Source organism: Podarcis tiliguerta (assembly GCF_965153285.1).
Source record: "Podarcis tiliguerta genome assembly, chromosome: 6".
Taxonomy (NCBI): Eukaryota; Metazoa; Chordata; class Lepidosauria; order Squamata; family Lacertidae; genus Podarcis; species Podarcis tiliguerta.
Genome location: NC_139539.1, coordinates 23,144,192 through 23,158,794, shown reverse-complemented (window position 1 = coordinate 23,158,794; position 14,603 = coordinate 23,144,192). Strand labels below are relative to the sequence as shown.

At 45.6% G+C, this 14,603-nt stretch overlaps 1 protein-coding gene and 1 pseudogene across 3 annotated transcripts in view; both read left to right on the top strand.

Moving 5' to 3' along the window:
* Positions 1-14,603, top strand: part of SRC (SRC proto-oncogene, non-receptor tyrosine kinase) — a 100,434-nt gene that overhangs the window by 16,315 nt on the left and 69,516 nt on the right. The window lies entirely within an intron of this gene.
* Positions 5,641-6,466, top strand: LOC310680221 (annotated as a pseudogene). The gene has a single exon. The product of its transcript is annotated as an uncharacterized misc_RNA (transcript).

Genomic DNA, 14,603 nt, shown 5'->3' with positions numbered 1-14,603 from the left:
ATTTAGAGCTAATCAACAAGTACTTGTTATGGTTGCCAGTAAGAATTTGTATTGTATGTAATTAATTGTGCGACAGGGTAATATCGTGGTGCCACCCACACAGCAGTGAGTCCAGATTCAACGCTAAATGGAAACTATTAGCCTTGATTCTAAATTGGTGGCTTAGGGCCAAGGGGTTCCCTTGGTTAGCTAGCTTTTGTCTGTTTGAGGGTAATACTGCCAATCAAATTTGAGCAGGGTTAGATTGGCGCATTGTGCATTTGTCTTAAGATAATACAGGATGACAATGGCCTGGTGATGGCATTGTGTGGATACCTCGTGATAGGTAACTAAGCAAAACATGGTTGTTGCACACTAAAGTCTAGTGTGGAGGCACCCAGACACAGATGGGTCATTGGCAAATTTCAGCAACCAATCAAGGAGGTAAAAGGTGAGAACCGGGAGAGATTTCTCTTCTTTCTAGTACAAAAGACAGAAACAATGAAGGGGTAATTTGTATTTGTGTTTATGCAGGATGCTTGAAATAGTGGGACAACTAAGTTGCTATTTAATGGAGAATCTACCCCACTGTGTTAGGTACATTGGATTTTTAGTGAGCCTTTTGTTTCTGTTAGGCTTTTACCCACAATAAGTTTTATAAACTAATTCTTGATTACATTTTTCACAATGAACCATGCCAGGGAGCAGATTTCATTCACAGCTGGTGATTTTGACAGATTGATACACTTCTTATTGGAAATTTATATTATGAAGAAACCTTAATATGACCGCCTTGGGAGTTGTCCTCTGTGCCATCAGTAATTCTGCTTTGTTAGTTGCAACACAGGATGGAAAAGTCCAATATGCAGCTAATTATCAAACGTATTGATTTGCTGCAAAGATGGGATTGGTTTGGAAATTGAAAAGCTGCAGGTCTACGGCTGAGTGGGGAGAGTTTGGCATAGCAGTGAATCAGTAGTGCTGTAGAATAAGCTTTCATGGGTGAGACTTTAAGTAATAATAATAATAATAATAATACTGTTATTTAGGCCCTGCCCATCTGGCTGGCTTTCCCCAGCCACTCTGGGCGGCTCCCAACCAAATATTAAAACCTATAAGTGGCTGATAGGTAAAGGTAAAGGGACCCCTGACCATTAGGTCTAGTCATGGCTGACTCTGGGGTTGCGGCGCTCATTTCGCTTTATTGGCCGAGGGAGCCAGTGTACAGCTTCTGGGTCATGTGACCATCATGACTAAGCCGCTTCTAGCGAACCAGAGCAGCGCACGGAAACGCCGTTTACCTTCCCGCCGGAGTGGTACCTATTTATCTACTTGCACTTTGACATGCTTTTGAACTGCTAGGTTGACAGGAGCAGGGACTGAGCAACGGGAGCTCACCCCGTCACGGGGATTCGAACCGCCAACCTTCTGATTGGCAAGTCCTAGGCTCTTTGGTTTAACCCACAGCGCCACCCGTGTCCCTTGTAAGTGACTGATAGCCAGGTGCTAAATGCGCCTGGGACCTTGCTAATTTTGAGCACTGCCAGCATCTTTAGACAGAACTGGGAAAGACTCCTATGTGAAACCTTGGAGAGTCATTGTAAGACAGCATGTAAACAATCCTGAGCTTGATGGACCCAATGGTCTAACTCGTCATAAAGCAGCTTTGTAGGAGCTTGTGAGAGACTCCTGGAGCATCCAGTGCATGTTTACTGGGAAGTAGGTCCTGCTGTGTTCAATGAGGCTTTCTCCCAGAGAAGTGTGCATAGGAATGCCACACAGGAAATCGGTGTTAAAAAATGTTATTCCTATGTTTTAATTAATATAATGGACAATTGAGTTTTAAAGCACACAGTGAGTAGGAAGTCAGCATGTGCAAGAACAAGGCTGTTCTATTTTGATAGATGTTTGTGGGTGGTAAGTGAGAGAATGAGCACATGTGGGGCAGCTGTTAGGTAAGAAACTCATCCCAACTGGCTTTGGGCCTCTTTGTTCAGCAGCCATCTGTTTATCTCCAGAGCAGACCTACTCACCACTAGTTGCAAACTCCTAGGGAAATATTTTTTGGTGGGGAGGGGGAGGGAGGGTGATTCATGGGCCCCAGTCCACTCACTATTATAATCTACCTGGATCTCAAATGCACTTATAAGGATTTTAATAGTACAGCATGATGCTATTAGTCACCAGCATTTTCAGAACATGCAGAGCAAACAAGCTATCTAATGGTAGCCAATATGGTACCCTCCAAAGGCTGTTGGACTACAGCTCCCATCAGCACCAGGCAGCATGGTCAATTGTCATGGATCAGCAACTTGTGGAGGGCACCATGTTGCTTATCTCTGTTCTACAGAATACCTACCTGCCTTATCTGGAAAACAGAAGCTGTTGCCCAAACCAGCTGAGAATTTCAGTCTGTTAGTATTACTGAAGACTTTGCCAGCATGACCAGTTGTGTGTTGTTTTTCACAGCCAGGGGAAACTAACACCTTAAAGAAAATGGTAGGTTTCATCTTCCTGAGCCCATGAACTACAAAGTGCCCCTTTCAGACCAGGGCTCTTTAGATCTCCCAATTGCTAGGCTGAAGCTCCTTTGTGGAGCGTGAGCCAAACAGCATGACGGAATAAAGAGATGTGTTGCGTGTCGATGCATGCAGTCTTTGAAGGTCCAGGGGAAACATATTCAGCCTAAACAAAGATGTTTGTTTTTAAGACTCGAGCTAGCTAGCCTTGGCGTACAAAGCAGAGCATAAAAGCAACTGCTTTCTGTAGACTATTAATAGCTATGCTAGATATCTTCAGCAAAGACTTATTAAGTCACAGAAAGCTCACAATTCTGTGGTAGATAGGAGAGGTGCTCTCTTCCCCAAGAAAAACATGCATGCGTGCAATGTTTTACCCCTAGAGATGGGGAACGTAGTAATGGGTAATGGCATTTTCTCCAGTTGTTACGGGTTAAAGCTAAAACTCCACCCTTTAATTTGTTCTCTTGATTACTTCCAATTTCTTATGTACCTGAGCATTAGCCTGTTTAGCAATAAATTTGTTCCAGGCCCACAAAGTGAATACAGTGGTACCTCGGGTACACACGCTTCAGGTTACAGACTCCTCTAACCCAGAAATAGTACCTCGGGTTAAGAACTTTGCTTCAGGATGAGAACAGAAATCGCCGGCGGTGGCGTGTCAGCAGTGGGAGGCCCCATTAGCTAACGTGGTACCTCAGGTTAAGAACAGTTTCAGGTTAAGAACGGACCTCCAGAACGAATTAAGTTCTTAACCCAAGGTACCACTGTACGTACAGTCACACCTCAGGTTGAATGTGCTTCGGGTTGAGTGCTTTCGGGTTGTGCTCCGCAGCAACCCGGAAGTAACGGAGTGCATTACCTCTGGGTTTTGCCGCTCACGCATGCGCAGACGCTCAAAATGACATCACGCGCATGCACGGAAGCGGCAAAACGCGACCCCCTGACGCATCTTACATTCTGTTCCGGATGCGAACAGGGTTCCGGAACGGATCCCGTTCGCATCCTGAGGTACTACTGTATCTATCTGACCCTTGGCACTCTATTCCAGGTCACCCCAAACCACCCCCTTCCCCTGCCCTGATCTGCACTTTATTTTTGGCCTGGCTGGACTTTGTCCTTGAGTTCTGATAATGCTTCCTTGTCTGTATGATGGAGGAGGGAAGGAAGGAAGGAAGGAACCAGCTTACTGTACAAAGGTAAAATTCATGTCTATTGTTCTGCCTACTTTTGACTCTGGCCCCATTCACTGCTGGCATATGGCCTGTGCAAGGTTGCCTAGAAGGAAAAAGACACACACACACCCAACTGGAAAAGGGTTTCCCCACTCCTGCTCTAGGGAGCTCTCACCCAGACATCTCTTGATTTTATGAGTGTCAAACTAGCCCAGTGGTTGGGAACCTGCACTCTGTGGGTGACATGGCCCTGACTTCATTTCTTGTGATTCTCCTGATGGTGGCACATAGAGGGGGGGGGGTGGCACACAGCTGAGAAAGTGATCGAACAATAGGGTGGCACAGAAGAGAGTGAGCTGTGCAATCCCGCAGTGCTGCAAACTGCACTCCCATTTGGTTCTGCCCTGGCCATCAATGGCATGTGGCCTCTGAAAGATTATCTCCAAGCAATGTGGTCCTTGACAAGTGGGGTTATTACTGAGCACAGATACTGACAGCTTTAAAATGACAAAATAAAAGGACAGTTCCATCTCTTCTGATACTGTGAGAGCAGCACAGGAAGGCCTGATAATATCAGATTGGATATTGACCAATTAGTGTTTGCTTAGACATTTGATCTAATTGTAAATGGCAAGCTTCCTACTGGGAAACACAATTACATGAAGACTAGAGGGCTCAACAGTAACACCTAAGATGTCTTTAAGATATCGTGTAAATGATTCTGAAAGCGATCTAGCAAGAATTTCCAGCAGCCAGGAAAATAAATGCAGCACTAGGAAAATATCTTATGATGACTAGCATTCTTAGCAGGGGAATTCTAGGAACCAATTTTTTGAAACTACAGGCAACTCATACAATAGGGTAGCAATAGGGTGTGAGCAACTCATTGTTCCATCAGGTTTGAACCTATTGTGAGTCTTGAGCCTTAGAGACATCAGACAAGAATTTTCTTCTGTGTACCTCCACTGAATACTGGCCCAGAAGGTAAACTATAGCATGGTTAGCCAGGTCACAAGCATATTGAATACTGCAAGGACAGAGAAGGTCACATGACAAGGAGAGATTCCTATAAAACTTTCCAAGCCAGGCTTGTTCTGTAGTCTGTATGCAACACGTGGGGTCTCTTTTTCATGTCAGGGAACTTTTAATATCTGAATTTGAAGATTGGAAAAAAATATTGGCTTGTAGAAAATAGGATAGTTGGATGTTAATGATGAGTAAATGCTATATTAAGCTGAAGGACAGAGTCTTTTAATCATTTTTCATTTTTTTCCGCTTTTTTTCTTTCTTGCTTGCTTCTGTCCCTTTTTAGATTACATTTTTTAAGTATTTGTTTTATTCTGGTGTATTATGAAAAGATACTTTGTATTGGGTAGGTCTTTGGAGAAGTATCAGTAAGAACAGATTTTAGTTAAAAGATACTTTGTATTGGGTAGGCCTTCGGAGAAGTATCAGTAAAAACAGATATTTTGTTTTAAAAGAGAGAAAAATAATCTTAGGATGCAATTGTAAACATACTTCCAAAGGACTAAGTCCTACTGAATCTTAAGTAGAAACATGAATAGTCAATATAACTGCAATTGACAATACAATTTCAATTTATTTTAAATTATCTGTATTTATTCGTCCTGCTACATCGTTTGTCACCAGATCAGGATGGGTTGTATCCTACATAAAATGAAAAGACTGTGTTCTAAATGCTTTTATCTGTCAGATTTTGCCTGTCTTCTTAAAAGATGTGCAGATGCCAACCAATCAAACCAGAACTTAGTGGGTGTTAAGAAACTCCACTTTTCAGATGTTGAAAAACTGCCAATGGTGTGTTTGACATTATTAAAAGAAAAACATTTATTATTATTACAGTGCCAAAAGGCTCCACAGTGAATACAGATAACCATAGCAAACTAGATTTGTTGATATGGATTAAAAACTGTTTGCATCTCAAGCAGCAGCAAATCTCATCCATGACTTGTACAGTCAGAATGCTGAATCACTCCTCTTAGCCAGCAAAACTTCCTGCATCTGAGAGCCGGTCTGCAAAACTTCCAGCATGTCAGCTGCCAGCAAGCCAGTAATGACAGTTCCACACCACGCCCCCCTAGGGCTGAGCCAATGGAACAACGCCCGGCTATCTACATGTATGCAGGAAGCAGTCCTTCCTGGGGCTACACAGAGGCTGCGTTGGAGGTGGAACAGCATTTCACCATGGGACTTTTACTCAGCCGGATTCAGAGTGCTTTGCAGAGTTTCTATGGGATGGAGGCTCATATTCTTCTGCTGGGCCTGGATGCAGCTGGCAAAACAACCCTCCTCTATAAGCTGAAGCTGAATGAAACCATAATGACCGTTCCCACCATTGGCTTCCACATGGAAACAATAAGGCCCATCAACAACATCTCTTTCACCATGTGGGATGTGTGTGGTCAAGAACGGGTCAGGACGTTCTGGAGGTATTACCAGCCCAACACAGACGGGCTGGTATTCGTAGTGGACAGCGTGGATTACGTTCGCTCTGATGAGGCCAGGTCCGAGCTAGAAGCTCTGTTGGGTGACGAGCTCTTTCAAGAGGTGCCCGTGGTGCTGCTGGCCAACAAGCAAGATGTGCCCGGAGCGTGCCCCGCCCCCGGAGGTGGCAGAAAAAAGGGGGCTGAGGAAACTGCAAGGCCACCAGTGGCATGTGCAGGGCTGCTCTGCCCTGACTGGAGAAGGGATCTCCGAGGCAATGGGAAACCTGGCTGAGATGGTCAAGCTGCGCTGCAAAGCCCAGGGCACATAAGTCACTTGGGAAGGCAGAGCAGGGGTCAGCAAACTTGTTCATCAGGGGGCCGGTCCACTGTCCCTCAAACCTTGTGGGGGGCCGGACTGTATTTTGAAAAATATAAATAAACTGAAAGCTGGTCCTGCAGCTGCCTCCGGACCTGGAGGGGAAACGCACTCTGCATGCGCTCAGGAGCGCATCTCAGCGCCGCCCGCTCACCGGCATTGTTGACAAGCAGCAGCGGCTCCATTGGCCCATCCTGCAGAGCTCCCAGGCGGTGTGCACCATGCACTGCGGCCCATCATCTGAGGCAAGGTCAGTGGGCAGGCTGTGCATGCAGAGCACTGGGCAGGTGGCGCACAGCTTGCCCTCCAGCTGCTCCAGCGTGGCCGCCAAGCTTGCCACCAGCAGCAGCACCGAGCCAGGCACGGAGCCAGCAGGTGCACAAAGCTCTGGCTGAAGCCCTGTGGCACACCTTTCACCATGCCCATGGTGTGGCCCAGACCGTCCATGGCCGCACTGGGTTTACCTCAGCTGTGCCAGCATTGCTGCCTGTCCAAAGGCATGCCAGCGTCATGGAAGTCAGTCCCCGTGCAGCAGGGCGTCCGCAGTGCATGGGGACTAACCGAGCGGGTGGCAGGGTCCATGGGCTAGATTTGCGAGCCTGGGGGGCCCGCATCCGGCCCCTGGGCCTTAGTTTGCCAGCCCCTGTAGTAGAGCATGAGACTCTTACTCTCAGGGTTGTGGGTTTGAGCCCCACGTTGGGCAAAAGATTGCACTGCAGGCGGTTGGACTAGGTTACCCTCGTGGTCCATCCCAATTTCTTGGATTCTTGCATGGAGAACACAAGATCCTGCTTCTTGGTTGCTTGTTCTGGCTGAGAAGCCCTTGCCGAGGTTGCTTCATCTGCACAAGGTCTATATGGGACACTATCCTGTTTACCAACTGCTTCCATGGGATTTTGGAGAAGGCACACATGCCGTTGTTTCTTGGACACTGAGTCCGATGTACAGTTCACAGGAGTTTCATGATATGTAGTTTGGACCAATAAAGACATTGGCCTAATTTGGAATGTCTCTTATGGGCCGACATTGCTGCTTTTGCTTTTTATTCAACATATCGTTAGCCAGAATACATAACCAAAAAAAGAAAATTCCTGGACTTCAAAACCTGAATAATCAGCCCCACTAATATCATCTCTGGATCCTTGGCTATTTGAGTGCTTCTGCAATGGAAACGAAAGTTTATCATTTTGCCTACCTGATTTCTTTCTCTTCTTTAATGACTCAGCGTTTTGCCACTTTGGTTTTATGATGTTTTATTACTGTTATGTCCAAGCTTTTGCGAACCATTAAAATTTCTTTCATTGAAAATAAAATATGTGGTTTTTTAAAACAAACAAATATATAAAACTGGAGCGAGTAAAAAAAAAAATTATACTAAAAAGGATCTACGAGGGGGGAATAATTATATACATTGAGAACAAGGATGGGAGGAGAACCTGCTGAGGAGGGGGCAGATTCGGCCTCCAACGAATGTTCTGCAGTGGACAGTGCATTCCTTGGAGGCTGGATTGGCTGCCCCTCTGGATTCTGCCGCCTGAGGCGTTCTCCTCACCTTGCCTCATGGGTAGGCCGGCCATGCTACTCGTCACAATGGCTTTGTTCACCCTCTAGTGTTGGAGGTAGTACGTCTCTGTGTACCAAAGTACGAACTGGTGATAACTGTGGCAAGATTCAGGTAGAGCTGTGTCGCCGTGGGTGTTTGTTTTTCTCCGTGACCGAGCTGTGACGAATAGGCTGCAGACAGCCTCCTCTGTGTCAGAATCAGGCCTGACTTCCTGTGGCCTTACTCTGCGGTGTGACTAATGTGTAGGGGAGAGAAGGAGAGATGAAGAGAGAATCAAGGTGGGGCTCTTGTTATGAAGGATTGCTGGTGGAGAACAAATGGATTCAGTGGAGCAGGGGAGTGTCTGGTGGTCCTCTTCATTTTCTGCCTCTCACCCTAAGGACAGCCTGTTGTTGCTTTTTAAGGATGAAGGAACTGTGTGGGGATGGAGTTCACGCATCCATCTTTTATCTGTGAGGGGAGAATTAAGCCTATAGATCTCCCCCCCCCTTTCTCTTTCTCTCTTTCTCTTCCTGTTCCTCTTTCTATCTTTCTCTCAATCTCTGGGCAGGTTATCTGTCCTGGAAGACCACCGCATCCTTCCTCATCACTGTTGCCATTTTTCATGCATCTCTCTCCAGCTGGAGTAACAAAGGCGGGTGTGCCCTTGTTTGCAAGTGCTGGAGTCCACACACACACACACACACACCCCTCCATCCTTCGCCCCACTGACATTCTGTGCAAGCTGTTGTATTTCAGCGTTTGTTTCCAGTCACTTTTTATAGGAGATGTCTTGAAACGGATTAATCCCTTTCCTTTTAAAGGGGGGTGGGTGGGTGGGTGGGAGTCGGTCAGAACATCCTAAGGATTAACCCAATAAGGGTATTGCCAAAGGGGGGGGGGGCGGCTAAACCATCCAGCAGGAATCCTCAGGAAGGCAGTCGCCCTGTTAAATTGGTGCTGTCAGAAAGATAATATTTGCATTCAACTAGGATTTTGCCCACAAGGGTTAATCTTACCATTTGCCCTCTGTCTATTCTTTAAATTAAAACAGCGATCTGAAGCATGGACAGTAAGCCCTCTTTGTCTGTGTGGGTTCTACATTAAACCAGCATTAAGTACCCCTTGCCTTGTTTCTGTTAACAAAGAGCTGTCATTAAAAGGTAAAAGGGACGAGGGTGGCGCTGTGGTCTAAACCACGGAGACTCTTGGGCTTGCCGGATCGGCTGTCATTACAGCTTATTGATGAGGGTGGAATCCAAAGTGGGGAATCCAGGGCAGAATGTGAGGCATGTAGGACGGTCTTTGCTTCTTGAGGTACTTCAGAATGTCCATTGCTTGCAGACAGGGTAAACTCTTAAATTTATTTATTTTTAAATACTTGCAAAGCCATATACGACTTTTAAAACAAAATAAAATTTCAGAAACTAAGCACAAATACATAACGTTCTATATTCCACAATAAATGTGCCTTAGGGCATTTATTAGAAATCGTCATATTTCTAATTAATCCAGGTTGTACCTTATCACCGTTGTGTTTCCTCATATTAAATCAAAGCAATATTGCCTTCTTGGAAATAAAGCATTCTGGGTACCAAATCCTATGCATGGTTTCGACTTATTTATAAATATATCTAATGTTCGGTGCATTTTCCTCAGCCTTATATGGTTTGCCAATTTAGCCATTACAGCTTGCTCCCATATTTTATTAATCCGCCACCATCCATTCATCTTTGGTATTTTTAGTTGCTTCCAATATTTAGCATGTAACTCCTGAGCAGCTGCTAAAATAAAAAAAGGAAAATATTTAAAACTGGTTAATTATGTAGTATCTTTTATATAGGGTGACAGAAATAATAATGGATGTATTTCAATATTTTTTTAAATGCAAATTTTAAACTGGCCATTGCCTAGAACTGTTGCCAGCTGGCTGAGTTTCTTTTTATTTGGCTGTCTGTGGATTCAAATGCATGTGCATTCATACATAAAGGGACATACTCAATGTACATCCTTGGTGAGACGATTTTGAGGCTGCTGGGTGGCAACGCTGGGTGGCAACTCTGCTTAGGAACCAGAAATCTTTTTCTGCGCTGATCTTTTGTGGGTGCTGAATTTAATAAAATGCTTACTCGTGCTGAAATATATCAAAAAGCAGAAGGTTGGTAGTACAGAACACAGCAGATTGACATATTGGATGATTATGAAAATCAGTTTCTTATGACAATCTGTAATGAGTTTGTGTGTGTTTGTGTGTCGGCTGCACCCTAATCTGATTGCCACATGGTCTTGAAGTGAACAGCTGGTCCTCAGGCGTGCATGGAAAGCTAGCAGAATGTTGGCATCTCTATTCTCTCTTACATGGTGTTGCACTAGAAAAACAAAACCCAAGTCCAATTAAACATTTCTCTCCGATAAGCATATGTAGACTGTGTTTTCTTATCATAATTTCTGCACCCTTTATATATTTATTCGCTCCTCAGCCAAATGCCTCTGGGAAGCACACAAACAGAACGTGAAGGCAACAATCTCTCCTCCTTGGTTGTTTGTCTCTAGCAAGTGATATTCTGAGGCATCCTGTGTTAGCCTGGCCCTACCAAGAGGCAAAGTGTGTTGGCTGCCTCACAAGAAGCCAGTCTGTGACTTCTGGAATCTTTTGAATCTAGCCTTGTTGTTGTTGTTGTTGTTGTTATTGTTTAGTCATTTAGTCGTGTCTGACTCTTCGTGACCCCATGGACCAGAGCATGCCAGGCACTCCTGTCTTCCACCGCCTCCCGCAGTTTGGTCAGACTCATGTTTGTAGCTTCGAGAACACTGTCTAACCATCTTGTCCTCTGTCGTCCCCTTCTCCTTGTGCCCTCATACTTTCCCAACATCAGGGTCTTTTCCAGGGAGTCTTCTCTTCTCATGAGGTGGCCAAAGTATTGGAGCCTCAGCTTCACGATCTGTCCTTCCAGTGAGCACTCAGGGCTGATTTCCTTAAGAATGGATGTGTTTGATCTTCTTGCAGTCCATCGGACTCTCAAGAGTCTCCTCCAGCACCATAATTCAAAAGCATCAATTCTTCGGCGATCAGCCTTCTTTATGGTCCAGCTCTCACTTCCATACATCACTACTGGGAAAACCATAGCTTTAACTATATGGACCTTTGTTGGCAAGGTGATGTCTCTGCTTTTTAAGATGCTGTCTAGTGGCAATTACTAGACGTTCTCCATGAATTTGTTCCATTCATCTTTCTCAAAGCCGTCTAAGCTATCATCACATCTTACGGTAGCAAATTCTACAAACAGGTTATGCCTTCTTATCTATCCATCAAGCAACGGATCTACCAAGCCAGCAGCACCCTTGAACTGGGCTTGAACGCTGCCAAAATTTGTCCTCTGTTTCCTTGAAAGCTTTCCTCCTCTGAGAAAGACGCTTCAGTTTTATTGCCTCATTCTCAGAGTGCTTGAGCATTTCTTCAGAATTTAATAGGGCAGTTCCGCACCATTCAATGCACATTTAAAGCACATGGCACACACACCCCAAGAATCCTGGGAACTGTTTGTTAAAGGCGCTGGAAACGATAGGTCTGTGAGAAGGAAGCTACAGTTCCCAGGATTCATTGGGGGAAGTCATGTGGTTTACAGTAAATGTGTGTTGGGTGTGCTTTAGCTTTATAGTGTGGAGCTGTCCCAGGTAACTTCCTGCGCTCTTGCATATAGGAAGCTGCCTTGTATCAGGTCAGAATACCTGTCAGTCTAGCCCACCACTGTTGCCTGTTTGCTCTGACTGGCAGCAGTTCTCCAGCATCACAGGCAGAGACCATTCACACCTAATCCTTTTAACTGGAGAGACCAAGGATTGATTCCAAAACCTTCTGCAAGCAAATAATAGAACTGTAGTGTTGGAAGCGTTGGACGCGGGTGGCACTGTGGGTTAAGCTACAGAGCCTAGGACTTGCTGATCAGAAGGTTGGCGGTTCAAATCCGCGCAACGGGGTGAGCTCTCGTTGCTCGGTCCCTGGTCCTGCCAACCTAGCAGTTCGAAAGCACATCAAAGTGCAAGTAGATAAATAGGTACCTTCCGGCGGGAAGGTAAACGGTTCGCCAGAAGCAGCTTAGTCATGCTGGCCACATGACCCAGAAGCTATACGCCGGCTCCCTCGGCCAATAAAGCGAGATGAGTGCCGCAACCTCAGAGTCGGTCATGACTGGACCTAATGGTCAGGGCTCCTTTATTGTTGGAAGGGATCCTGAGCATCATCCAGTCAAACCCCCTGCAATTCAAGAATCTTTTGCCCATCGTGGGGCTCGAACCCACAACCCTGAGCGTAAGAGTCTCGGGCTCTACTGAGCTATCCCAGTGCATAACAAGTCAGTTATAGTCACTCCCTTAAGGAGGACCCTGCCCAGAGTTCCCTGGGATGAAGTGCAAAGTCTGAAATATTAAAGCAAAAATGACCCAGTACCGCTCTGCTTTTCCATTGGCCCTCATTTAATGAAGCTACTTAAAAGGTTTGCCTGAGGGTAAACAAAGAATGAGGAAAGTGTGGATCTCTCAGACAATGTTGTGTGTGCTTTTGTGCAGGGTACATTTCATGCTTACAAATACAAGGTTCTCTGTCCAAGGTGTCATCAAATGGTAGAGATTGGGATTGACGTGATCTTGATCTCCCCGCCCCCTCACATATTGACTATTTGTGCTTTCAGAACATCTGCACAAGCCTCCTGGTTTGATTACTTCAGATCCAGCATCGGATTCCCAATTTTTCTACTACCAGAAGGATAGGATCCCACCATCACTGCCTGCATCTGGCCATTGCAGTGTTTCCCCTCTTTTATTTGTGTCAAAACCTTAACCCTACCTGTATGTCTCAGACAAATGGGTCCGGATTTACCTCCCCAATTACATGCCCTCTTACAAAGTATGAGGGGGTGACATTTAGGTGCCTCTCTGATTCTTTCCAAGGATAGCTCTGAATTGATCAATAGGCTAAAATACTCATTTTATGACACACCTTTGCTGTGTTGTGTGAGAATATTTCCTTGCTGAAATGAAGCGCTATGGACCTGAGGTATGAATATCTGCTCTATAAACTCCACATCTAATTTTACCTTCCTCCCTCTTATGCCCTGCAACTTCTCCACAGAAGGACCATGGTCATAGCTGTCAACTGTCCCTTATTTGGCAGGAAACTCCCTTATCCCAGCGCTGTGTCCTGCTGCTGTCCCTTATTGATGATGTCCCTTAAATTTCCCGGGTTTCAAAGGAAGCAGCTTCTCTCCCTCCCTACCTGCTGGCCAGGGAGGAGGGAGGCTCCAACTGTGTTGCTTGGCTGCGTTGCTCACCCAATAAGGAGCCTAAGAACGACTGGGGGGTGGAGCTTGCATGCTTTGTGCCGATCAAATCGGCCACGTTGCCTGGGGAATTGCCTTTGCTTAGCGCTTCCCAGCGGACAGGTGACGGTGGTTTTCCTTGCTGCGTCCCCTTTGCTGGGTTGCTGCGCTGTGGGAACCACCGCTTGAGGCTTTGTGTGGCTGCTGGCTGACAAAAATCCCTTATTTTGGCTGCTGATCCCTTATTTTCGAGGCTGCTGGTCCCTTATATTCAAATCTGTAAGTTGACAGCTATGACCATGGTTCAGTGGTTCAGTCTCCAGGTAGAGCTCTGAAAGACTCTAGCTTGAAACCCTTGAGAGCAGCTGCCAGTCAGTGCAAACAGTACTGCGCTAGATGGACCAATGGCCTGAAATTGCATAAGGCAGCTTCTTGTGTTCCATTATTTTCTTTAAAGAAGACTAGATGCTGGCCCGGCCCTACCATTAGACAGGGTGAGGCAGGCACCTCATGCAACCAAGTGTTACCTTTTATTATTATTTTGCTGCCAGGGAGGAGTGTTTGTGGTATTTTCTGCACCAGGTGCCAAAATAATTTGACTGGCCTTGAGTGGTACGTTCTTTGACTAGGGGGAAGGTTCCCTTTTGCTTTTCTCCCTGTTCCGTTTCAGACTGTAAAAGGTCTTGAGCCAGCCGCAACTGAAGGCACCTCTGCTCCCTGAGATCTGCCAAGTTTCGTCAAAACACACTCTTAGAAATTACAATGCATCTGGAAACGTGTGTTTGCTGGCTCTGCTTCACAGCCTCCTTGAGTGCTTTTGGAATGTATCCTTGAGTAGTGATAACACCAATCTGCTTGCTTGGATGAAGAGGGGTGGGTGGGTGGGTGCAAACCGGACCTTTGAGTGGCTAAAATGTAGACTACTGTACAAAGCTAAGAATCATATCTGTTTCTTTTGCCTCTGCTCCTCGCTGGAAAGTGACCCCTGGAAGGTTACCCACGTGGCAATGCTGCTTTCAGGTTTATAAATATTTTGATAAATCAATATTATATCTTCTGTCCTTGGCTTATGTGCCATTTTGACGTAATTTGTGGTAAAAAAGGGTTTCAGCGACCTTGCCATAGGCATTTTATTTATTTGAATACTGTCTACCCACCTTTCCTCTACACACACACACACACACACACACAAAAACACACAAGAAAAGAGCCAACCCTCAAGGCAGCTTTACAAACCAATAAAAGAAAT